Source organism: Rattus rattus, chromosome 12 (assembly GCF_011064425.1).
Source record: "Rattus rattus isolate New Zealand chromosome 12, Rrattus_CSIRO_v1, whole genome shotgun sequence".
NCBI lineage: Eukaryota > Metazoa > Chordata > Mammalia > Rodentia > Muridae > Rattus > Rattus rattus.
The window spans coordinates 81224642-81249799 of NC_046165.1; the positions used below are offsets into that span (position 1 = coordinate 81224642).

Sequence of the window (25158 nt, forward strand, 5' to 3'; positions counted from 1 at the left end):
GCACGTGTGTACACACACACACACACACACACACACACACACACACACACTTAAGTAATTGAGTAATTTATGTAGAAGAGAAGAATCTGCTGACGGGCGGTATCAGCAGCATAAGTGAACCGTAAGTCTTCACAGGGGCTGTCCAAAGAGAAGCACTTTACAATAGAAGATGAAACTTGAAATTCACGCACACACAGACAAAATCCTACCACTGGCCCAAACCTTCAGATATCCCTTCTGTGGTCTTTACGCCTTGAACATTCTACCACTAATACAGTATTTTTAAATCAGCTCAATTCTTAATACAAATGAATTTTTGAAGACAGTTGTATATACCCATTGTAAATATCCAATATTATAGATGTATGTGTGTGTATATACATATGTGTATACATAGTATATACATCATTTTCCATTAATAGAAAGAAATTGAAAGACTTAAAGACTCTACTATGACTAACTGAAGGTGCCTTCTCATCTCATCTATTGCATGAATTACTATGAAGAACTGTTGATCAGAGTGCATAGTAGAGAAGAAATGAATTGTGCATATATAATATATATATCATAATATATATATTATCACACCACCCTAAACATGCACAATTACTATGTGCCAAGTAATCTCGGGGACATAAGAATTTCCCAAAGCCCCTCTACATAATGTGTCCCTTCAACAAAATTAAAGAGTGAGGGGTCTTCAAAACAGGTACATGCGACTTGAAAGAATGACAAGGCTGGGCGCTAGAGGCAAATCAGAGTGAGATAAATTGGATGTCACACACTTAGAATAAGGGTATGAAAGAGCAGGCTATAGGCCACTTCAACAATTATTTATTCCCAGAATTGAATTGTCTCTAAATACGTGTCACAAAGAAGGTCCTTCATACTGTTTGGTTTGAATGCCCTTCGTCTCCTCTGTACCGCCTTTTTTAGACATACATATCTGAGCTCACAAATTACCCATCACAAAGAAATGGCTGCTGCTAATAGGACCCTTCATTGTGGCTGACAGTGCAGAACAAATGCTGGTCCCTGAGCTGAGACCAAATTTCTGGAATACTAACTGAGGTTCCCAACGGGGGATGACACATTACCTAGAGGTCACCCCAAGAACTCTGGAACAAGCTCGTGCATTCTGCTGCCTCTCGCCACACTCACTACAACATGCCATATGCTTCAACTCTCTTAGGTAATCCTATTTTTACAGATTCATAATTCTCTAGCTTTCTACTGCTCTAAACACCTAGCTTTCAACCAACCTATCTATTTTACAAGCTGAGTGATGGGCTGGCAAGATGGCTTAGCAAGGAAGGGCATTTGCTGGCCAGCCCAACAGCCTGAATCAGTCATGGCCCCACAATGTAGAGTGCCTGCCCATCTAAGTCATGCCCTCTCTCAACTGCCACAACAAATCCTGTTTTGTTAGCAAGGCACACCACATGAATCCATCAAAACCCCCAGCCTTTAATGCAGAAATAACAGGCTTTCCCCTGGGCTTGCCTGGACAAAGATTCATGGCACTGTCTGTCAAAGCATCTTCTTCTTGGTCACCCTGGCTGTGCCGTCTTAGTCAAGTTGCTTGACTTCTCTGAGATGCTTTACCCACTAAGCATGTAAGGACAGTACATGCCCCACAAGTTGTGAAAAAGATTAAATGATGAATGCTTTTTAAAAGTGACTTATTGCCTGGTTACATGTTATCAAAAGCCTGAGGTGCTGGCTAGAGTTTGGGATGAGTACCTGCAGCCTCAGGAAAGGAAACTATGGGCCTGATGCCTGAAATGTTTTCAGGAAGTGCTCCCACAAGAGCCTCTACCTAAGAGATGGTAAACTACTTCGACAGGCTGTTGCCCCTCCAAGCAGATCCCCACACCTCTCCGTTAACACCCGCTGGGGCAGGCATCCATCTCTGTGTTTACAGTTATTCATCATGACTGGCTTTACTCACACAGAGTCTATGATGTTAAACCAAAAGGCCCCACAGACCTCTAGTCCAACACAACTGGAGGACTCAGACACACATAAACAAGGCATGCGTAGCCAGACTGCAGTGTGTACCTTGAGATGGAAAACCTGAAATGGACCCTGCTAGAGAGTTCTCCAGAGCTCTAGTGAAGGAGGCTGCAGGTCAGAAAGTTTTCTGATCAACTTATGAGTCGGGGTGCCTGCCAGCCCCAAGCCAAAGAATAACAATGACTGTGGTGACTACAAGGAATAACATCATTGCAGCACGTTCCTGACTCTGAGCTCATGTGCAATTCTGATTCCAAAAACACACAGTGGGAGAAATGGCCTTCTCTGCTAGCCATCATTTAAATGCAGTCATGGGGGTCGGTGGCAGGGACATTATCTCTCGGAGGCAGCTATCAGATCTCACACTATCCTACAATAACACCCTGTGTTTAAACAAGGGGCTCGGGTTCCCTCCAAAGGTGGTCATAGCAGTCACAGAATTGGAGGAGAGTGGAAGAACTCAGGAAAGCACTGTAGAGCTCTCACCAACACCGGTGTGTTGAAGAACAACCTGTGACTGCGAGGGAAACGAGAGAGCACAGATGGTGATGTCTAGCCTGGCAACCAGTCGTCACTTTTGTGATCCTTCAATTCTCAGCTTGAGTGTAACAGACTTTTCCCCCTGAAATAGGAAGAAGATTAAGCAGGCAGGACATTTTGTAGGTTCTGTATAGCAAATGTTCATGTGCTTTCCTTCTGTAGCACTTATGGATTCTTTCTGAAGAAGGGGTAAGCCGGAGCAAAGCGATTTGGCATGCTTGCATTTGCTTTATCGGGACCAGCAAGCACAGACTGCAGGGGCTGCCCCGACCTGCACTGCAAAGATGCTCCCAGATCCCTGAGGGGGCTGCTGATTATTTTCCTTACAGGGACGCTCGGGTGAGCTATCCTCCTTGCAAAGCAGCAAATGAGCTCATTCACCTCAGGAAAGTGGTCGCCAAGAGGACAAACCTGATCGTTATCATAGAAACTTAATTTCTGACCAACTTCTCTAATCACCCTGTCTTCTAGAAGCCAGTTAGGCAGTGTGCTGTCAGTCACACAGACCTCGGGTTGCATTCCCACAGCTCAGCCTGAGGACCACTTTGAGAAGCAGATGAGTTTTTCCATTTTTCTGCAGGCAAGTTCCCCATGCCAGAACACAGTGCAGACCTAGATGATGATGGCTTGGGGGAGCATTTAACATTCACAGGATAACACCTAGCAGAAAAAGCAGCATATCCAAGTATTTTCGGAACAGTATACCAACATAGAGAAAACTAACTGAAAAAGGCGTCCACAGATGACACAGTTGATCATCTCTGGAGAATAGCATAAGAACAATTTTTATTTTGTCTTCTTTTACTGATGTGACTTCCAAATATTATAAAATGCAAATGCATTGGTTACATAACAAAAATAAAGTAATTATAAGAGATTTAAAGATACAGAATGTCATTTATAAAATGTCTTTCCATTTACAAAGCAAATAAGCATTTCCGCTAAGATAAAACGACTGATGGACGCCATTGGGGAAGAACTAGGCCACATCTCAGGCACCTTCATCGCCCCTATGACTGTGTAAGTGCACAGTGTATGTGGTACCCTTCAGTTGGAATAAGAAATTAGGTAAATATCTCAGTAGGTAACTAAGTCCCTTACATTAGGCGCTCTACCAGGGTTATCAACGATGCCACAGGAGTATTGACCCATCTGCCTTACTTGTATTCGGGCTTCCTTGGAAGTCTCTTTCAAGCTTGCCAATAGGATTACGTATAACTAAGCAGGCAGCCAGCAAGGTGTAGTCGGTCTGTGCCCTGGGCCACAACTGACTCCAACAAAGGGGAATGCCAGTCAAAGAAGAGATTATGTACATACGAAAGGGAAAGAAACGTCCATATAGGAGACACAGAGAGCATATATCTGTTAGGTATAACAGCAGCAACTTTCCCCTTGCTCTCCTTCTGCCTACTTGGCAAGGCCGTGTGCTGAAGGACTCCCTGTGTCATCTTGAATGCACCCAGGGTGTCCCACTAAACACTAGTTCAAGCTGTATTATTGTTTTGGATGAGATTAGTATTTCAGACGGTAGACTCCGCAAGTCAGGCTGGTTTCCCCAGGGTACATGAGCAGCGTTCAAACCCTAAAAGTCCCAAGTAGACTAAAGGACGGGTAACTGATGCTTCTGTCCGGCCATCTGAGCTGGGACACATCTGCTGGTGCTCTTTCCTCTCAGACTGGGATTTGCCCCTCCAGCTACATTGGTTCTCTGGCTGTTGAGCTAGGATTTCATGGAGATGCTAGCTTTCCTGGGTTTACAGTTTGTAGATGACACAGCATGGAATTTCTCAGCTTTCCTAATTATGTGAGTCAACGCCTCATCACAAACAAGCAAATAGGTGAGTAATCTACAGGCTGTTTCCCTGGATAATCCTGAGGAACACAAGCCTTATTTTTATTGAGTGCCCTTTGAAGAGGCACTTTCGTGTACCCACGGAAGGGTACGTTTATCTACATCAGGGATAAATCATTATGCTTTAAAACAGAGAAAAGGTCTCCGCTGCTCTAATATCTACCTTTTTGGTTCCTAGGACAGCTTGACCAGTTTCTGCTAAAGCAGGAGCCTCCTATTGATTCCAACACATGCACATTCACACCCACACCCACATATGCACATGCACATATGCACATGTACACACACACACACACACACACACACACACACACACTCATTTGTGTGTGTGCCACCTCCAACTGTGGGTAGCCTTCCTATCTAGTATGCTACAAACTTTATCTTCTACAGATCACAACAAAAAGAAAGTTGGTAAATTCCTCGATAATCTCATTCCACATGTCCTTGGTAATCTCATCTACATGCCAATACCTGACTCAGGAAAGAATATGTGGTACTTCTGGGTGATTACAGAATTTTTGCTTTAAAAGTCACTTTGAGAATAGTCTCTTTGGTCAATGGGTGCTGTCATATCCGCATGAGGCTCACCAAAAAGAAAAAAAAAAAAAAAAAAAAAAGTCAGCACAGTAAATGTGGAAGAGGAAAAAGGGCAAGACAGGAACTGTGATGACATCAGTGAACCAGGGAACTAACCAAACCTATAGGGTCACCCTTCAGGAAGTTAAGTCTTGTCTCCTTGTAGACTTCCTTTTTCTTAGTCTAATAGGTTTTGTTTTGAGGAATTTCCAATGCAAGTTAGTAGAACAACTCACACAATATTTGTTAGGGCTTAGCAATCTGTCACCAGTTTAAGGCTCAGATCTGTCTCCCTGCAGCACCATCACAACCACCAAAGGCACCCTGGTGGGTCCCCACTTGCTTGACACCAGGGGAGAGTGAGTTTCAGTTGGATTCCTAGCGTTCAGAGCCAGGGTTCTGGAGCATCTCCCCATCAATCATGACATCCAAGAGACTCAGCAGGTAGATGTAGGGAGTGGGAAGCTTTTTTTTATCTTAATTCCCTTATTTTTTTAAACCATTTCAAGTTGACTTTTCGATTATTTACAGCCAAAAGCATCTTCAATGATAAATCTATCTTTGCGTAATTAGCAGGAAATTTATGTATTCTCCTTTGAGCAAAGACCACAGAGGAAATGGTACTGAGATCCATAATTCTGCCAACATCCTCCCAAATCCTCACAGGATAGATCTTAAGTGATTACTTTCCAAAGAGGAAAGACAACTGAAAAGCCAGGAAAAAAAGATGAATTCTACAACCAGCTGACACTCGTCTGAGAACTAGAAAGTGCCCACTGGATGGTGAAGCCCCACCTTTCTCAATGTTGAATGGGGACTGCAGCATTTAGAAACACCGATCGGCACCGTAGGTCATCCTGCCTGGGAATAATCTCCCTTTCTCATTTCAAGAGCTTTAACACACTTGGCCTTAGGGGAGTGTCTAAAGAAAAAGTTATCACAGGCAATTCGAACCATCAAATCCTGTCACCAGTGAGGTTTTTTTTCTCCCTCTAAGGCTTAAATACATTGAAAGAAATGTGCCAGACCCAACACAGAACAATGAATGAATGTAAACATAGGCTGGTTTTGCTTTGCTTAAAATTGTCCTTTTTCCTCTGACCTTGTCTAGGTAAATAACTGCAGGAGAGTGGGAAATGGGTTTTCCTGGTCTTGGAGATAAGCTGGAAGTGTCCCTTAAGGTAGCGGAGACCAGCACCAGCTTCCTGGCAGGACTTTGGATGGGGGTGGTGATAGGATGCTGGGACCATGGAGCATTTGACTTTGATGTGACACTAAAGCAAACAACCTCTTTTGACTAGACACAGCAAAGCTTTCTACCACAGCATGGGCAAACAGCCCCAGAGGGTGGCTGCTGTGAGGTCAAATTTTGTCCCTGAATGGTTCATGCTACAGCAGACCTGCTGTACTTTTGCACCATTGGCCATAGGAAGTAGAAAGCCCAAACGGTGACAAGTTAGCTTTCCCAATATTTAAAGGAAAAACAGAACCAAGTATGTACCCGTACATTCTTTAAATTGTATAACTCTTCCCTCCAGAGTGAACCAGTCCCTCCTGGAGCAGGGAAGAAGGGAGGGGAGTGTGGTCATGTGACTCACAAAGCTCAGTGACCTTCAAAACTCACAGGGCCCCTCCCAAGGTTATATGAGCAGTGAACAATGGCTTCTAAAGAGAAGCTTTTCGGGGACAGCCAGTGACCCAGTTTCTTAGTAATCTCCATGCTGCAGTAGGATTTTCTGTATCACATGTGCTCCCCAAAATGCTCCCTCGACATCCATTGGTTGCCAAGATGATGCGACTGGACTAGATTCTTGGTGCTCTGTCTGGGAAGTATAGATGATTGTTAAGATCCCCTCAGGAAAAGTTACACCACAAAAGCCACACATTAAGTTTTAAAAACAGTTTTTCAGAATAATACTTTTAAACCAGGATTCAAATTCAATTTGTATTTTCGGTTGGCTTGACAGTCCTGAGAGTCTAAAAGACACTGAACTCCCAGAACAAGTTCTTGGTCACTCAGTGTTCCCTGCTGCACAATGTGCTGCTTGTGTAAGACAAAGGCTGCTATGACACGGGAGGTTCTGTGGCTGGTGAACAACATTAAATATTTTTAAACAGTCGCACAAAAGGCAATTGCAAACTCCTTTTATTTTAATTCACTTACAAAATGTTACACCCACTTAGAAGGAACTACTTGATTCCCCTCAATGTAGTGGGGATTAATGAGGCCTGAATCTAAAGGAAGGGCCCAACACGCATGGCACTTCGGACTGTTGAGATTCCCAAACAATGCAAAAGCATTTCAAGTCACACATGGGATGTGAAGTGAAAATGCTCTTAGAGGGAATAGTCTCTAATAACACTTACCTGCTTCAGAGAGTGCTGTGAAGCTCTATTAACACCAGCAGAACACTTTGAGATCTTCAAATAAAATCATGATAGAAATGCAAAGTATTATTACTATAGCTCTAAGATAATTTCACACCTATGGATGAGAAAACCCCAGGCCGAGTTTTACACCCTCTTTTCTTGCCTGATAAATGACAAGTGCCAAGCATGGAGGTGGTGACAGGCGGAAGGAAGACATCAGGGGTCCTCTGTCACCAAAAGTTTGGATCCTCCTCCAAGTCATTTCAGGGAACTTTCAGGGGAAAGTGACTCCTTTAAAGGGAAGATTTAAAATGAGGATTAAATTTTGTTTTGTTTTGTTTTTATATCAGACCAAACAACAAGCAGCAGGTGAGTTAACAGTCGTGAAGACACCAAGCAACACAAGTGTAAGGCATGGACGCTGGTGCTAATAGTAACTCATAGCGAGTCCCACCAACGTAGCTATGGAAAAGGAATGACAAGGTACAGACAGAACTCCTCAGACTGTACCTGCAGTCAGTACTGTGGGGCACGCCACCCACCCTGTGATAGGGATCCAGTGAGGACCTTGAGCATGCTCCACAGGCAAGCTCTTGCTTTCCATATCAGATCTCCTGATTAGCTTAACTGTCCTGATTAAGATTATTAACTCTACAGAGATCTGGTACTAGTTGTGCTCTGGACGAACTACTTGGTTTAAGCCTTACTTTCCATAACAACATGGAAACATCTGTCTGACCCACCTTCCACCATCTTCTTCTGGTATTAGTAGACATTGGGGAAAATAATATTTGAAACCACATATTAATTATAGAATATATTAAAATGTACATATTAAAAGAAATAACCAAGTAGGCTAAACCTTCTGGCTCAATGTGCATAATTACTTCATTGTGATAATGTAATAATTACCTGTAGGTTTAGACTATTACATGATATGACTATGTTAGAAGGCTGTGGGAAATAGGAGGGGTAGGAAAAGGAAATGTCAGAGTTAGGACTATTGCCCCGATTTATAAAGCCAGCAAGGTGCAGAACCAAACTTGAAGTCATTCTTCCTAACACTTTAGCTGCAGCTCTTCCCAGCATGCAATGCAACCACATCACTTAGTCACAATAAAGAAGGGAACAAATGTAATATCTCTAGGAAAACAGTCATTGAACACCTTGTTCTAGGACCTGCACAGAAGGAGTCAATACAGAAGACATAAGGGGAAAACTCTCCATTCTCAGAAAACCCTAGAAATGCCAGAGGCTCAATGTTCTCAAGCACATTTTATACATTAACAAAAGGGAGTTCAGTGGAAAAAAATATTGAAAAGAGAAATTAAAATTCAGAGAAAAGAAAAAAATAAACAATTCATTGTTTTGTTTTGAAATGTTGGAAATGAAAGAGAATTGAAGCCTCTGCACAGGCCTGAACCCCAGGGAGTCCAAGACCCCAGACAGTAGACAGATGACTTTCCTGTCCCTCCCCTGGGTATGCAAACATCCTGCATTGTTAGGGAAGCCACTGGAAGAGAACTTCTTTGTACCCAGGACTGAAGTCATGGGGAGCTCACCAAAAATGTCCCTTTTAGAGATCTGTTTTGGTGACTTACTATAAAACATTCAGCTCTTATACAGAATGGAAGAAGGTAATGATGTCTTGATTGTAAAGCTCCAACCATAGGCATTTACTCTGAATCTAGGTTACAGATGTATAAGCTATTAGTTAGGGTTCTCAAATTTAAGTAAGATAAACCCACTGGCTAACTTTAGATTACTCAAGGGCAACTGGAGGTTAAATAAGGCATGGAGACAATCAGGAGTCAAGACAGCATGGTGACCAACTAACAAGAACTCCTAGCCGTGGTCTCATAGATATGTTCAGGGCAGAATGTCCACCTGCAACAAGGGAGAACGATTTAGATAAAGGTGTGGATTCCAGAGAACAAGCATGTACTTCGGCTAGCTTGTGGCCACTCTAAGTGCAGGGCTGCCAGAGTCTACTACAGCAGGCACCCAAAGGAAATTCAAGCACAGTGAAGAGAAAAGAGATAGATGGCCGAGGGGAAAAAAGGAAGGGTATTCATCTACACCCACCATGGCTCTCTTTAAAGCTTCCAAACAATCTACCTAGCAGAAAATCACTAATTCCTGATGAATATAACTTAAGATGCTAGCAATTAGTAACTGAGTGACTGACCACACACAGCAAAAAGGTCCATCTCCCTGATATCCACAAAACATAACCCTGACTTTTTTTTTTTTGCTTCTGAAAGCCTTGTTTCTCTCTTTTTTAAATTATATTTATTGATATCCCCGCCCCGTCTCCCTCTTCTCTTTTTATCTGTGTGTGTGTGTGTGTGTGTGTGTGTGTGTGTGTGTGTGTGTGTGTATTTGCACATGGCACAAGACGCAAGTAGACGTCAGAGAAACCCTGCAGTAGTTAGTCTCTCCTTCTGCCCTGTGATGCCTGGAGACCGGATGCTCATCATCAGGATTGGCAGCAGCATCTGCCTCTGCTGAGCCAACCTTACCAGACTCACACCCCATGTCTACTAAGAGTAACCGCATCTGATACCTGAGGAGAAAGCAAGAATTCCTGTCTTTTTTATAGTAATAATGTGTTCATTTTGAAGACATTATCAGGAAGCATATTAAAAAAAGAAAAGTAGCCCAGCATTGTGGTGGCTGCCTTTAAAGCCAACATTCAGGAGGCAGAGGCAGGTGGATCTCTGTGAGTTCAAGGCCAGCCTGATCTACAAAGAACCTTCCAGGACATCCAGGGTTGTTACACGGAGAAACCCCATCTCAAACAAACAAACAAAAGAACAGGGACATGGCCCTGGCTCCATGCTTAGCAGTGCTTGGGGCCCTACTGAAGACTCAGCAGCTCTGACTACCCATGCAGCTAAAACCTACGTGTAGTTCCAGTTTCAGGGAGATCCGACACTTTTGGCTTTGAAAGGCACCTGTACTCAGATGCACATACTCACACACGGGCCCACGCATACAGACACAATTAAAGACAATTTCAAATTTGGTCATTAAAATGTAAAAGAATGGACAATGCTGGGGAGATGCTCAACCCATAAGCAGGAGGGCCTGCGCTTGGTCCCAGCCTCTACAGAAAAAAGGCTGCCATAAGCGATCCCCTTGCTAGAGAGGCAGAAACAGGAGTGTGCCTGCGACCAGCTGGCTAACCAATTTGTATGCTCCAGGCTAAGTGAGAAAGCAATGGTGGAAGATACCTGATGTCAACCTCTGTCCTACACACATGCACACAAACAACACTTACACACTTATGTGCACATACACACCCATACACGCACACATATATACATATAAATACATAGATAAAAATGTACTTTTCAAAATATCTAATAAATTCATAAGGCTGCTTCTGCTCATAAGAAAGAGGAGGAGGAAGAAGTGGAGGAGGGCAAGGGCAAGGAAGAGGAAGACGAGGAAGATGAGAAGGAAATGACAGTAACAGCCGCAGCAGCACCAGGTGACATCTGTTAATCATGGAGCAGGACACTCTCTTGCACAACAACCATATGAGGCAGAATATACCTTTTCATTTCCATTTCACAGACAGGTAAGAGAATAAACACTCAAAGAGAATGAATCATTTGTTCATGGTCCACTAACTAAAGCAAGACAAAACCAAGCCTGACTCCAGACTACCACCCCACCAAAAAATTCTCACTAAGACAATAAACACATTGTGAAAACGCCCCCTTCTCTAAAGGAATGGGAGGATACTGTCTAATCACAAAGTCCTCAAGATGGCTATATCATCTATAACTCCAGGAAGTTGTGAGCCCATAGGACTAAATGCTACCAAGAGCCCAGAAATGGCTCATGGCTGCAGGGTGGTGACAAGTATATGAAAATGAGAATCATCTGCATTTTCTTCACGATGGCCACCTACTACATCAACATTCCAAGGCAGCCAGGGTCTGTGCACCAGAACTTGGTCACCTTAAAGTAAATCCTCTGAACAGTTCTTATGTGTAACGTTTTAATGAGTCAAAAGAGATTTGTGCAATTTCTTTGTAAAACTATACTTTACTCTCAGAATGAACATTAAAAACTCAAGTTTGTCATAAAGTTAAAAATAACTTAAAATAGAAAGTAAATCAAATTGGCTTTTCAACTTTAACCAAAGTGGTCACAGTCATAATTACTATAATAAAAATGACAGAAAAAAAACTAAAATTGTCAAAAACATAATTGATGATGAAAACAAACGTAAAATTATGGCATATTTCACCTTGGCCTCCAAAGACTCTTGATGAAAGCACAGCCCTATAATTCCTCAGAGTGAATTCTCTAAATTAAAATACTTCATGCAGAACAGAAATTAAACAATGAATCAAAGAACACTGCTGTACAGAGGTATGCTTATAAATATACCTACAAAAATGAAACAATTACATTTTTTCCATGTAAAAACCAACTCAACCGTAATGTTTCACAGGAGACTGAGCTGCTATTTCTCCCTTTTGCTTCGAGCTTGGAAGTTCACCTCCTGTAACTTGCTTAGGAAGGTTCCAGCGCGACTGGCTGGAAGGTAATCAGCCCCACCAAACTGGAAGGTGGTCGCCATGATAGAAGACCAGCTCCTCTACTCAACCACACAACTCACTTCCGGGATAAACCTCATCCAACCCGATTGAAAGGCCGCTCTGCATTTTATTTTAAATGCTTTGTTTGGCCAGCTGGTTTTATTTAAATATTGACCAGGAGTGGTACCAGTGCATTCTTTCTCCATCGAGCATTAATCTTAGTAAACTTAGCACTATTGGAACGTCTTAACTGCTGGAAAGAAAGCAAAAGTCAGCAAACACGCAATCGCATTTGGCCACCCTCAGCACATCATTTTATTTGCGCCGGCGCTCCGCTAACTATTGCTCAGCACTTCTGCCTATGAGGGGGATGAGCAGGTGGCTAAGGAAGTTGTCCTGTCAGCTGTATCTTTAATCCAAGTCTTTAAATCTCTGAATAAAAGAAAAATCAATGTGGAAAAGGCAATGTTTGTCAAGGCCATGTAATAAATACACTTACCTTTCCAGACTCTTCTCAGTGGATTTCCCTTCTTTGCTGGGCTTCAAAGCTGCAAGGAGATAAAAACAAAAGATTAAGGCATTTGAAAGTAAAGTGCCATGTTTCCTGTCCATGTTTTTCAACTGGTAGGTGGTGCTAGCTAGATACGCCATTGACAAACCTTGTCCCTCATAGCTGCCCAAACATGTTTTAATGTCTTCCAATGCTTTGTGTGTCAAAATTCAGTTTCTACCATGAGACATGAAGAGAATAAAAATTTAATCTGCATCTGGTTAGAGGGGAGGACACTGAGAAATCATTAGGTGTGAATCATTAGGCTTCAGGATTGAATTTTGAATCCTGATGGCTTCATAGAGAGAAAGAAAGAGATCAGAGATCACATAGCCATGATAAGAGACAGAGTATAAATGTGTGTGTGTGTGTGTGTGTGTGTGTGTGTGTGTGTGTGTGTGTGTGTGTTGCAAAAGGAGTATGATCTGTTAAAACATTTATGAAATACATGCAACCATGTATATGTCCACACACATCCACACTCCCTGTCTCCTGGTATGTGATGATTTGTAAAACAGCATTGGTGTTCTGCCATGAGAACACCATAACCAGATGCAGCCCCTAGATCCTGTACCTTCAGAACCACTGTCCAAACAAACCTTTTAGATATTTATAACTGATCCATCTTCTGTATTGTATTATTAACAATGGAAGACAAGCTAACACAGTTACAAGCAGAATTAGCACGCTGTATCATACAAACCTCACCGAATCTATCGCCAAACCTTTTGAGATGTGAACACCTCAGCAAGGAATGGCTTATAAACTGTGGGGTTGGAAGGCATATTAAACATCAGTTATACTGCCCACGCGCCACACAATGGCGTCTGTGAGAACACTTCTGTGAGAAGTGATGATGCTGGATGTTTCGGAGGCTGTGGAGCATCACCATTGTCCACAGAGTTGCTCTATGAAAGTACTGTCTCTTCTCATCTTCTTAGCTAGGTTCTCATTCATCCCAAACTTGCACAAGTTGAGTTACTTTTTTTTCCTGCTTCAATATTCTAAGTGATGGCTCAAATTAGGCCTTCCTGGACGATTTCCCTCCACATTTCTTAACTCTACCAAAGAATTCTTTACCACTCACAGATGACCACCAAAGGATAGGCCATAGTCATAAGCAATGCTATAACCCTTAGAATATTAACACAGGTGCCTCCATAGAATAGTATCACAATTTTCTCACGTTCTTCCTGGTTCCATAGAACATAATAGGGGTGGGAAATCATAATTTGGGTTAGAATAAATGGAATTTTATTTTTCCTTCTGTGAAATGTGGCAGATTTATGGTCTCCCTTTCTATTTCAAATATAAGCAAAATAGAGAATTATAAGTGTAAAAGAGAAAGACCAACATAAAACGACAATGCATATAGATTTTCTAGAATGAAAGCTATGAGTCCTCTTCAAAAGCGCATCAAAATCTTATGATAAAGAATTAAAATAAATCAAAACTTAGATGCGGTCAAATGACCCAAAACAGAATGGCAACCATTAACTCAATCAGAAAAGGGAAACAAAGACATCCACAAAAGGACACATTACCCATCCATAAAAATAAAAGCAAGGCACTGATGCTGGAACAGGAATTTAACACTGAATTGTTAAATTCAATAAACTATATTTATGCTATTATTCAAAAATGGTAGAGAAATAAGGACATTAGTCAGGTTAAAAAACTATTGTTTTCTGTTTACAGGAGTTCACTTTGGAAAAATACATAAGATAGTTTAAAACAGAGAAATTCATATCAGACGGAAAGAATGACCAGAGAAAGTTCAGGAAGCTACCTAATAATGAATACCGATCATAACTCAAATTTAAAGAAATAATCATAATTCTGGTTATAAAGAAGAAGGAAATGTCAGTGGTGTCGTCTTAGTCAGGATTACAGTTGCTGTGATGAAAACCATAATCAAACCCAAAGATTTATCCAGCTTATACTTCACCATTGAAGGAAGTCAAAACAGGAAGTCAAACACTGCAGGAACCAGGAGGCAGGAGCTGATGCAGAAACCATGGATGGGTGCTGCTTCCTGGCTTGCTCCTTAGGACTTGCTCACCCTGATTTCTTATAGAACCCAGGATCGCCAGCCCAGGAGTAGCAACACCATAATGGGCTGGTCCCTCTACCATCAATCACTAATTAAGAAAGTGCCCTCCACTGGGATCTTACGAGACTGTTTTCAATTAAGGGTCCCTCCTTTCAAATGACTCCAGCCTGTGTCAAGTTGACATAAACTAACCAACACAGATGATGGCAACCAATGCTTAGGTTTGCAAATCGAATGCAGCCAAGAACATGGGAAGCGAGTAGCTTAGGGGGAAGTCAGAGTATTAATTAATGTTATATATCTGATGAACCTGCTAAAGTTAGCTAACATTTTCTACATAACCACAAACTCTCACACCATGCTCACAACATTCATAAAAAAAAATAATAAAAATAAAAAAAACAACGACTGTTGGGGATTTAGTTCAGTGGTAGAGCGCTTGCGTAGCAAGCACAAGGACCTGGGTTCGGTCCCCAGCTCCGAAAAAAAAACAACAACAACTGCCTAAGAACAAACACCCGGGATAAAATGGCAAAGTGCAACATACAACCTATATCAAAGCAGCACAATAAAATGTTTACAGAGTCTTCCAAACAAATACTGTACAAATCGGAAAAGCCGATGGAACTGTCATCAGTATTAACAGGATGGTGTGAAAGCAAGTCACAGAAGGTCTTTCTCAGTATTGTTCCATTTGCATACATTTCAAAAGGACAAAAATAAATACTAGGTTGCTTGGCAATATAATGTAAGTAGAAGGAAAATCTAAAACTGAAAGCAAAGAAAGGTCTAATAGAGAAGTCGGGTTCTTTGTCTTGGGAGTGGTGGTAGATAAAACAGGGAAAACATGAAGGGATTAATCTGAGGAAAGAGTTTTACGGTCTTTTTTTTTTTTTAATTTTCTTGTGTATACCTGAACATTTTTATGAAAATGTGAATTTCCAAAACCATTTGTACATATTCCCTGTTTCCCTTTGGCTTGCTTGGTTTTCTCCTGAGAAGGAGACCTCACTATATACCTCAGAGCTGGTCCCTGACCCCAAGGACTCCTTTCTCAGCCTCCTGAGCGCTAGGGGTAAAACCTGCCCATATCCAGGTTTCCATTTCACATTTAAAAAACATAAGATACTGATTACCAAATAAATAGAAATTTGCCAACTGGTGAAGAAAACAATATAAAAGAAGCTAATGAATTCTCTGAAGAAGGTGGAAAGGGGAGGAAAAGGCAGTGAAGGGACGCCTGGTGAACACAGAACATGAGACACATCGTTTCCCAAAGGTGAGCCATATCAGTACCTGCCCCATCTGGAACAGAAACAACTAGTAAAACATTTTTTTCCAAATAATATTGTTTTAAATCTTGTAATTTGATTTTTATAAGAAATACATTAAGAAGGCTTGAAAATTAAATATGGGGGGAAACTATACTCTAAGTGAACAGGAAGCACAACCGAGCTAACAGAAATGACTTAGTATTAGTCAAGCTTGAAGTTAGTAATAATTGAAGAAGTATATATTATTTGCCTATTGCTACATAACAAATCACTCAAAAATGTTTAACTTGCAAAAGTCATTTCTGATTATCTCTCTGGTTTCTACAGATGAGGAATTCTGAGAGTGCAGGAAAATGGCTTTACGGAATACTACAATGCCTTTCCTCACTTGAAGACTCAAGAGCTAGAGCCCAGAATCATACAGAGCCTCCTTTGGCCACATAATTATCAACAATCCCTACGATTACCTAATATTTTTGCTATAACACATGTGGCTTCTCCCTGGAACTTGAGGCTCCCCAAAACACAAAGGTGTGTGTCCCCGGCAGGGCAAAAGTTACACTTTTGAGGGAGAAGGATCAACATTCACACAATGCCATTGGCACTGCACACCCCCTCTCCCAACAGAGGCATGCGCACCTCCAGGGGGAGTGACGGTTCATCACACTGCTCTGTCACATGGGCTGCATGGCTGTGCTGGAGCAAGCATGCTTGGGCAACTCACTAGTCCTCGGCATTCGGCATTTGGTAGCCACCACTCGGTGAGCGCTCTCTTCTCACAGTCTTAACATGGGGAAAGCAGGATTTTAAAACTATGTTGGAAGGGGCTGGAGAGCTAACTCGGCAGGTAAAGGCACTTGCTGCCAAACCAAACATCCTGAGTTTGATCCTCGAACCTCCACAATGGAAGGAGAGAACCAACCAATCCCTGCAGACTATCCTCTGACTTCCACAAGCATGCCATGATACATGTGCCCCTACAGACATAGCCACACATTACACGTGAACACACAAATAAATAAACAAAAGCTTTTTTTTATGAGATAAGCTTTAAAATTCATCTTCGTGGCAGCTTCCCTTTAGGGACTAGTGGTGGGAGACTGTCTTAAACAGCTTTGATCTTCCCTGCAATGTATGGTGATGAATATATGCCGTGTTCTGTGTGCTTATATTCTCTGATCTTAATCACATATTATGTTATTTAAAATCTATACCTACTGTTGTTCAAACCTGCCTGCCTTGTGCTTTGTAAGCCCCAGACTTTATCCCAACATCCATAATCATCCAGTAAAATACTTGGTGAATACACAAAGGCAAGTGCATCCTATGTATAGCTTTTATAACATTTTTTGTGCCTGAAAATGTGTGTGTGTGTGTGTGTGTGTGTGTGTGTGTGTGTGTGTGTTAAAGAGGAGCAAGTCAGAATGCAAAAGTTCTTGCTCCAAATACCTATCTAAGGACAAAAGCCAGGAATCACTTTTGAAAATCAGCCTTCTCTTTCTTTTAACTCCCAAATCCAAGGACCTACTTGCCCCACCAGGTAAACATTCTCCCCTCCAGCTGCAAGGCGGCTCTACCAGCCACTCACCCCCGGCCTAATCTCGCCACACTGTTCCAGAGCAGACAGTGTCCACACCCTTCAGATGACCTTCTGCAAGATATAAATTAGATTTAAATGAATCCAAATAGGTTTGGGCTTCAGCTGCTCTTCAAAGAAATAAGCATGGAACCAAATAGAACAAGCCAATAACAGACTGATTTATCTTGGTGTTTTCTCACAGCTTTACAAACCCCCAAACCCCTCAGTCCACGGCCCGGCCCCCAGATCCCATACAAACTGATCTGAATTTAAAGAAATAGCCTTCCCAAGTACACAGACAGGCTTATTTGAAAGCTGTTTCTAAGAACCATCCGGCTGCACCTTACATAAAGCAAAGTTCCCTGGAACCGAGGCTTTTGCTCTGCCGTCAAATTCTGCAGCCTTCACCCGACTTAACTGCCATGTTGAGGGATTGGTTATTGACCTTTAAGTCTGTAACAATTATCTCCGTAGCTAAGAAAGAGGCTGTGCGTTCAGGTACAACAGCGAAGACACCGAATAAATTCAGGGCTCATTTTCATTTTTATGCTACATTCAGTGAGCTGTTACTGCAGACAAATTACTGCAACAGTCTTTCAAATGATAGCCAATTTTCAGCCAAGAGAAGATTCTTAAACCACTTTCTCAAACCTTTTTCTACATATCGGTAAAAACCAGGCAGTTGGAAAGCAGGTCTGGTTAAACCACCTGATGATAAATGAATATTTTTAAATACATGGAGTTATTTGACAGTCTGCATAGTGACTTAAACACTCGCAAGAAATAACAGCAAGGCACCTAAACCTAACATTTTCTCCTATATAGTCTTAGAAATTGTATTAGAATTTGTATCTATATATTCACTATGCAAAACTTGGGCATACTTTGGGGTTCAGAATAGCCTTTACCTTTGTGATTTACCTCCTGTTGTAAAAAATAAGCGGAAGGCCTTACTCAGATTCGTAACTTCAAAGTGACTTGCTCTGTGGTGCAGCTGTGTCTTCTAGAGAGGGCCTGGCAAGGAACAGGCACTCAGCAAAGCTTGCTTAATAGCAAAGTGTGTTTTCGCTATTGCTAGTACACAATGATTCGGAATTCTAAAGCTATGGTTGCTTTGAGGATTTGCCTCTTGATTTCATCCACTCCTATTTTATATTTCAGAGTTTCATAAAACAGAAATCTCTCTCTCTCTGTTAAAGCCTGACCTCCATTGCCTGAGGCATATACCAATGCGTGCAACACACACACACACACACACACACACACACACACACACACACACACACACACACACCAACCTTACCACACCTGTTCGATACTGTTGTATTTGCTAGACATCTCAAAAGTAAATTTGCCATGCAGGCTGAGATCTGAAAAATCATTAGGTGACATCTGAGGAGCAGAATGCCAGGCAGTCAATAATTACCACCTCAAGGTTTACGGAATTCCAGGCAGATCAAATTCCATGAAATCTCGGGGAGCATGACCTGAGCTGGGCTGGTGCCATGAAAATGGAGGGGTCAATGAGTTTGTCTGACCACCAGACAGGACTAGAACATACTGGGCTAATCTCTGGAGAAGACAATGTGACAATGTGACATTTGCACAAGGGTGCCCTAACATACCCCCAGTATGTTTTCCTGGAACGGGATGACATTTCAAGTCAAATAGCCCTGCTCCCAGTAGCCACAGCTCTCCCCCAAAACTCTACTAGTCTGAATTCAAGAAAAAGAGGTTCATCTTTAGGAAAAACTGAGGGTACATATGCAGATACAAGCTTAAAAGAATGTTTTTAAAGGTGCCCAACTAGACATTCAGTGTTTACCCTCATTTGTTACCTTCCTGGCATTTCTTAAACCTTAGTGTAAATACTTCTCCTCAGATCCCCATACTGGTTACTTTATAAGGCATATCAAAATCAGTTAGAAAGCTATGTAACCAAGAGGCAGAAAGAGTGGCTGTCAGTGCTATGATCTCAGCAAGCCCCTGCTGCCCACATCTGCTTCCACATATGACTCAGTCTGAGGGCAAATGGTCACTGCTCTTGCCAGGCCTGTAACCTCTTCTTAGAGTCATCTTTTTTGCATAGGAGAAATTGGAAATGTGCAGATTGCCAACTCCCCATTTTGTTTCTTCACTTGCCAACTCTAACCTCCAAAGCCCAAGAAGAGGGAGCCTACATCTCCCCAAAGAGCTTGTATGTAGCCCGTTGAACTGCACCCTCCCTGAGTTCCTGATACCTGTTCCACTTCAGGCCCAGGAAACAGTCTGTGCAACAACTGGTTCCTGGCCAAGGGCTCAAATGGCCCAGCTACGTCATCGGGTAAGGGAGTCTGGTTGTGCCCTCCTCTGAACTCTCCATCTGGAAGATTCTCTGGCTTCGTTCCCTCTCATTTTTAATCTGACAGACACTGTTGGACAGGGACCCTCAAAGCAGACCAAAGTTCATCTTCCCTTCTCTGCTTCTTGCCCTGCATAATCACAAGGGCAGAGGAAGGCTGGCATGGAGCAGGATGCCAGGAACTAAATGAGGGCCCCTGACCACTGGACCACATCAGTCCTGCCTTCCAAAGTCTTAATTAGCCCTTCTCTGCCTGGCACACCCATTTGCCTCTGGAACCCATGGAGGTGGCAGGGTAAGATGCCACACTCGCAGCAAGCAGTCGACAAAATATTGGTTGCGGATGGCAGTCAAAACCTGCTGGCTTGTGGCTTGGCAATAACATCAGTTTGGAAGGCTGGGCACCGGCAGCAAGATTTCGGCTCCCCGGTTCTGAGGCAGGCAATTCTACCAGCATTATTCTGGGTGTTATTCAGCCTCCAGCTCAATTTGGAAGCAAAACGATCTTAACAAACAGAGACAGACTTGACAGACAGGCTGCTGAGCTTGGGGACCAGAACACGGGATGAAAAAGCAGAAGAGAGGAAGGGTATACAGCAATGGAGAGAGGGAAATACCATTCAGACACGCATGAGCGCAGGGTTACTTGCCCCTCTGCTACCTCTGACTCGGATGTAAGCTTCAAACATAACGACAGATGGGGCAGGGGCGATGAGAGGGAACAAAAAGGAAAGGGAACAGAGAAGGACCTCTTTGGCATTCTGACGCCAAGACAGACACAGTAGAAACAGTGAGCAGGCTCAACGGTAACACGGGAGAGGTTTCCAAAGACCATGAGTCTTCATTTTGTCCTGTTTGGCACCTCTTGAACTTCAGTGACACACTGGAATTTGCCATTTTTCTAAGAGGACATTGATAAATACAATGGAAAGTCTGAATACATTTTCCCTCTGCATTCATTATCTCTGGCCCTTGTCCACAGGCCTATTGCAGACTAAATTGGATTTTGGATCTCTGAATTTGTTAAATAAAGGCAAGAGCGTGAGATTTGGGCAGAGGTAGGAGTTGGGAGTGAGAGGGGGATTAGATTCAGAGGTTAGGTTGACAGTTGACAGTTGGAGACAGTTGAGCGAGTGGAACCTGAGGAGGGGGGGGGAGGATTGACAGTTGAGGGAGGAGGGGTTAGAGAAGGAAGCCAGGAGGAAGAAGAGAGGGAGTTGGAGAGACGATGGGGAACTGAGAGGAGTTAGAGGTACCAGGGGGGAGAAGAAGCTGGAGACTTGGTAAATAAAAGGTGCAGGGATGAGTAATTTGGGAACTGGGATTAGGACAGTGTAATGTGGATCTGCCAAATCTAGACGCTGGATTGCTTTAATGCTAAATGAGTGTGTTTTTTTTTTTAAGAAAGAGTCTCAATTTAAGTAAGTGTGGCTGGGCTGAGTTTATGCCAAGATATCCAGCAGATATCTGGGGCACTGAGGTGTGGAACCCTAGCAGGGTAAAAACACCAGTTGTATGCTCTTTTGTGTAAGAGTCTCAGTATAAGAAAGTGTGTGGCTGGGTTGTGTTTCTGCCAAGATATCCAGAAGATATCTGGGGAAGCGAGGTGTGGAACCCTAGCAGGGAAAAACACCCTGAGGGAAAACATTCCACCCCCGGTTTTCGTTTATACATTTTTACTTTTACTTTATTTTTATTTATTTACGACAACATATGGCGCCCAACTAAACCATTAGAACTCAACTAACCTGAGATAAAAGTTTACTTCCCTCTCAACCCCAGAATAGGCAGGAGTACTAGTGGATTGGGAATTGACTGGGTCTGGAGGGTCTACGAAGAATCGAGAGGACTGCACGTATTCTGAAGCAGAGGGAGAAAAAGGTACAAGGGGCTTCAGATCAGATACTACTTTGATGTAAGAGAGATATATAACTTTATGATACTTAAAGATGAGAAACATAATGAATATCTTTTGGGCCTTATGGAATGATATTTTGAATGGTCTGACAGTTGAGAATTTTGAGGAAAAAGACACTTTATCATTTACCAGTATTGCAATATTCATTCTTCTGATTTACTATATCTTCTCAAAAGACAGGGCCCTAAATAACAAATTTCTAGCTTTAGAACAGAAGATACAGGTAATTATGGAACAACATGAACAACAGAAAGAGAAAATTAAATCTTGGCAATATAGCCTAGAAGGAACACTAGAATTGAAGACACAGAAAATTATAGATCAGAATAAGAGACAGAAAGATGAAAATGAAAGTGATAGACAGGAACTAGAAAGGATGTTAGAACAGAACATACAACAGCACACAGCCCTAAATAGCAAATTTCTAGCCTTAGAACAGAAGATACAGGTAATTATGGAACAACATGAACAACAGAAAGAGAAAATTAAATCTTGGCAATGTAGCCTAGAAGGAACACTAGAATTGAAGACACAGAAAATTATAGATCAGAATAAGAGACAGAAAGATGAAAATGAAAGTGATAGACAGAAACTAGAAAGGATGTTAGAACAGAACATACAACAGCTCACAGATCATACTGAACAGCAGAGAGAAAGTAATGAGGTTTGGAAGCAAGACTTAGAGAATAACCTTTTAAAATTAATCAATCAAAAGATAATGGATAACAAATTATTAGAAGTACAATATAAAGAAAAAATTCAAAGTGTGGAAGCAAAACCTTGAACAGAGAATTCAGGAACTCAAAGAACAGGGGAAAGACAGAAAGAGAAATATGAAGCACGGATACAGACTTTAAGAGAGGAATATAAAATTACAACTAAAGAAAAAACTCAGGTAGAGACAGAAGATAAAATTAAGGAAAGCCAACCTAAGGTTTTTAGGAAACAAACTTTAGTCTATCCAGTTAGTGTGCAACAAAGGCCTCCAAACGATGATCATCCACAGGGTTATGAAGAATTTGAATGGCAACCCATGGATGTATTAGAATTAAGGAAATTTAAGGAAAGTGTAACTAATTTTGGAATGCATTCGCCATTTGTAAAACAAATCTTAATTTCTTGGGCTATTAAAAATAGAGTAATCCCCCAAGACTGGAAAGATATGGTAAGAGCAATTCTAGAGCCTGCTGAAAATTTGCAATGGATTTCATGGTGGAGAGAAGAAGTGAGGGAGATAGCAAGACAAAATAGAGCTAGGGGCAGAGAGATTTCCACAGATCAACTGCTTGGTGAAGGCCGCTTTGCTGAAGTAGAGGTGCAGGCTATATATGACGAAGAAACTCTGTCATGGTGTCGATTGTCAGCCTTAAAGGCCTGGGACAAAGTCGCAGAATCAGGGAAAAGACTTGAAACATTCACTCAAGTCATACAAGGCCCTAAAGAAACCTTCCCTGACTTTTTACAAAGGCTTACCTCAGCTGTGGAAAGGAGTGTATCAGATTCAGCGGCAAGAAAGGCGATAATTGAGTCTTTAGCCTTTGAAAATGCAAATACCAAATGCAGGGAAGTAATTAGACCACTAAAGGCAAGGTCCGCACCAATAGATGAGTGGATTAGATATACAGCTGATGTTGGATCTTGTTCTCCTGATACTACTTTGATAGGAGAAGCTGCCACTGGACAGCTAGAGATGACCCAAGATTTCAAATGTTTTAATTGTGGTGAGCAGGGCCATCTCAGATATTACTGTAATAAAAACCAAAGTGATACAAAAAGGGGGACTGTGCCTCCTAGAATGTGTCAAAGATGTGGCAGATATGGACATTTGACTAGGAAGTGTACAGCAACAACAGACAGATGGGACCGCATCCTGACAAAAAACTCCCAAGGGGGCCTCTCGCAGGCCCCAATACCAGGCAGGGAGAGTTCTCCTCCTCAGAACGATTAAACAACAAGACTTCAAAACGAATATTTTGGCTAACGTCTATAGAGGACCAAAGGCCAAAACTAAAAATACTGGTAGATAATATCGAAATTGAAGGAATGGTTGACACTGGAGCAGATGTTACCATCATCTCTCCAAAATCTTGGCCCATTAGTTGGCCACTTCAAGGAGTGGATATGCAGTTTCAAGGTGTTGGCACTTTATCCCAAATAAAACAAAGCATCAGGTGGCTTAAATGTATAGGACCAGAAGGTCAGGTAGGAAAATTAAGGCCATACGTGGCTGATATAGCCATTAATTTATGGGGAAGAGATCTACTACAGCAGTGGAAAACTCAAATTAATATCCCCTCAGTTTCAGGTTCTGGCCCTAAAATTCATCAGACTCCTAATAAAAACTTTAAATTAGTCAGGGAATGTTATCAAGGACAGTTAGAGACTGTCCAAGCTGTCCATAAGCAAGATACAGCAGAGGCTGACAATTTAGTGCTACCCCAAGGAGCCACTGCTGTTAAAACAACAACAGCCTTGCCACTAAGGTGGCTGACTGACCAACCCATCTGGATTGATCAGTGGTCCATGACAAAAGAAAAACTACAGGCATTAGAGCAGCTAGTCCAGGAGCAGCTGGAGGCTCAGCATATAGAGGAGTCCACCAGCCCTTGGAATTCTCCAGTATTTGTCATTAAAAAACAGTCTGGCAAATGGAGGGTATTGACAGATCTCAGAGCAATTAATAAGATTATTCAGCCGATGGGTTCCATGCAGCCTGGGATCCCACTGCCTTCTTTGTTGCCTAGGGAGTGGCCTATTATAGTGATTGACTTAAAAGATTGCTTTTTCACTATTCCTCTACATGAAGGCGATAAGGAAAGGTTTGCCTTTTCGGTGCCTACCCTTAATAGAGGTCGCCCCATAAAAAGATATCAATGGAAAGTCCTTCCACAAGGAATGTTAAATAGCCCAACCTTGTGTCAATATTTTGTACAGCAGCCATTAGATATAATTCGCAAAAAATTTCCCCAATCTATTATTTATCATTACATGGATGACATTTTATTGTCTGATTCAGATATAAATATCCTGGAAAGAATGTTTGATGAAGTAAAAAAAACATTACCATGCTGGGGATTACGAATCGCCCCTGAGAAAATACAAAGAGGGGATTCTATTAATTATCTAGGGTATAAAATAAGTGTACAAAGAATTAGGCCACAAAAGGTGCAAATCAAAAGAAGCAAATTAAGGACACTTAATGATTTTCAGAAACTACTTGGAGACATTAACTGGTTGAGGCCTGTGATTGGCTTGACCACTCAAGAGTTGAGCAATTTATTTCAAACACTACAAGGCGATAAAGAATTAAATAGCCCAAGGAAACTATCAGCTGAGGCTGAGAAAGAGCTAGCTTTGGTAGAAAGGAAACTGCAGGACGCACATCTGGATCGTATTGATCCAAAGATGGCCTGCATATTAGTCATCTTGCCCCCTACTCATTCCCCTACAGGAATTCTCATGCAAAGGGAAGATTATATCTTAGAATGGATATTTTTAGCACATAAACAGAGTAAGAAACTGAAAACCTA

The 25158-nt window shown here is 41.9% G+C and overlaps 1 long non-coding RNA gene across 1 annotated transcript in view; it reads right to left on the reverse strand.

Annotated features, from left to right (window-relative positions):
• The window catches only part of LOC116914024, a 403690-nt gene that overhangs the window by 351252 nt on the left and 27280 nt on the right, over positions 1 to 25158 (reverse strand). The window contains exon 2 of the long non-coding RNA XR_004389658.1: positions 12413 to 12461. This is a non-coding gene — a long non-coding RNA (uncharacterized LOC116914024). The remainder of the gene's footprint in view (positions 1 to 12412; positions 12462 to 25158) is intronic.